This window comes from Bactrocera tryoni, unplaced genomic scaffold, assembly GCF_016617805.1.
Source record: "Bactrocera tryoni isolate S06 unplaced genomic scaffold, CSIRO_BtryS06_freeze2 scaffold_7, whole genome shotgun sequence".
In the NCBI taxonomy this organism is placed as follows: Eukaryota; Metazoa; Arthropoda; class Insecta; order Diptera; family Tephritidae; genus Bactrocera; species Bactrocera tryoni.
In genome coordinates this window covers 13,204,956-13,207,209 of record NW_024396366.1, presented here as the reverse complement: position 1 = coordinate 13,207,209, position 2,254 = coordinate 13,204,956, and positions in this window count along the sequence as shown.

Below are 2,254 nucleotides of genomic sequence, written 5' to 3'. Positions count from 1 at the left end.
CCGCTAAGCTTAGTACGCAGCTCTCAAGAAACGTAAAAACTTCATATAAAAAAAAACGCTTAAGAAACGGTCAAGATACTTTCCTGCGACAAACTTACTTGTGCTAGTACGCAGCTCTCAAGAAATCTAGTACTAATTTCTGATACTTTTTTTCAGTAAAATGTGAATATGGCAAACCTTGTTTTGCGAAGAAAAACATCAAATCAACAATTGTTTCTTGAAGGAAATTCGAAGTAATCGTCAAATTCGTCCTAAATTAGTTGAAATCATTATTATGAAGTATATTCCATTTTGAAATGTTGCATAAAACCTACCAATCATCAACAACATTTCTTAAATCTCAATAAAAATATTTATGTTACCATACACATACACACATACATATTACGCACAAAGTTTGTTTTCTTTGTTTATTCTCTCTTGCTCTTCTAATGTAGATCATTCACAATGCGTAACCAGCTGTCAAAATTACTTGAGAAATAATGTATTTTTTTCCTTGAGCAATTACTTGAGAGCTGCACACCAACCTTTAATGTAATCTGCACTTCTCTTGTTCTTTTTCACAAAGAGAGAGGGATCTTATTAAAATCTGTTTGCCTATTAGGACTTTGAATACATGTAAATAATATACATATATAGTTTAAGTATATAAAACTGTATTTCTTTAGAAGAAAAAGATTTTTATAATTGCCGCACAGTTATTTTTTGCGAAATATTGCAATAATTTTCCTTCCAATTTAAAGTTTTTATTCTTATTTTTATACTCTCGCAACAATGTTGCTAACGAGAGTATTATAGTTTTGTTCACATAACGGTTGTTTGTAAGTCCTAAAACTAAAAGAGCCAGATATAGGGTTATATATACCAAAGTGATCAGGGCGACGAGTAGAGTCGAAATCCGGATGTCTGTCTGTCCGTCGGTCTGTCCGTCCGTCTGTCCGTCCGTCCGTGCAAGCTGTAACTTGAGTAAAAATTGAGATATCATGATGAAACTTGGTACACGTATTCCTTGGCTCCATAAGAAGGTTAAGTTCGAAGATGGGCCAAATCGACCCACTGCCACGCCCACAAAATGGCGGAAACCGAAAACCTATAAAGTGTCATAACTAAGCCATAAATAAAGATATTAAAGTGAAATTTGGCACAAAGGATCGCATTAGGGAGGGGCATATTTGGACCCAATTGTTTTGGAAAAGTGGGCGTGGCCCCGCCCCCTACTAAGTTTTTGTACATATCTCGGAAACTACTATAGCTATGTCAACCAAACTCTACAGAGCCGTTTTTAAGGCATTTCCATATACAGTTCAAAAATGGAAGAAATCGGATAATAACCACGCCCACCTCCCATACAAAGGTTATGTTGAAAATCACTAAAAGTGCGTTAACCGACTCATAAAAAACGTCAGAAACACTAAATTTTACGGAAGAAGTGGCAGAAGGAAGCTGCATCCAGGCTTTTTTAAAAATTGAAAATGGGCGTGGCGCCGCCCACTTATGGACCAAGAACCATATCTCAGGAACTACTAGACCGATTTCAATGAAATTCGGTATATAATGTTTTCTTAACACCCTGATGACATGTACGAAATATGGGTGAAATCGGTTCACAACCACGCCTTCTTCTAATATAAAGCTATTTTGAATTCCATCTGATGCCTTCTCTGTATAATACGAGTATAAACATTAGGAACCAATGATGATAGCGGAATAAAACTTTACAAAAATACGGTATTTGAAAAATATTTAAATGACGAATAATGAAATCTCGATTATCACTTTACCATGCGAGAGTATAAAATGTTCGGTGACACCCGAACTTAGCCCTTCCTTACTTGTTAATCGTTCAATTATATCCCATGTGTGGAATATATGTATAGACGTTTGTACATAGTATAAGTGCAGGGCGCATGTATGCCATATGTATGTACTATATGTCTACAATTTTATCATTTTGGCGGTACGAATAAACAGAAAAAGAGAGAAACTGTAATGTGCAGGTATCTAACCTCTGCACTTAAATGTAAGTATATATGTATGTATATAAATAATTTAACGTAAGTATGTGTGTTAATGTATATTAACAGTGAGATTTATATAAATGTATGTATATATGTATGTTTATACTATCTCTCTCTTTGAAGTTTGCTTTAGAATTTTTATTGCGCCTATTACTTCCTTTGAGCAATCCAGCTTACTGTTTTAAGAAGCAAAAGAAGTATTGCCGGAAAACTTACAAGTAAATACTTGAATACTG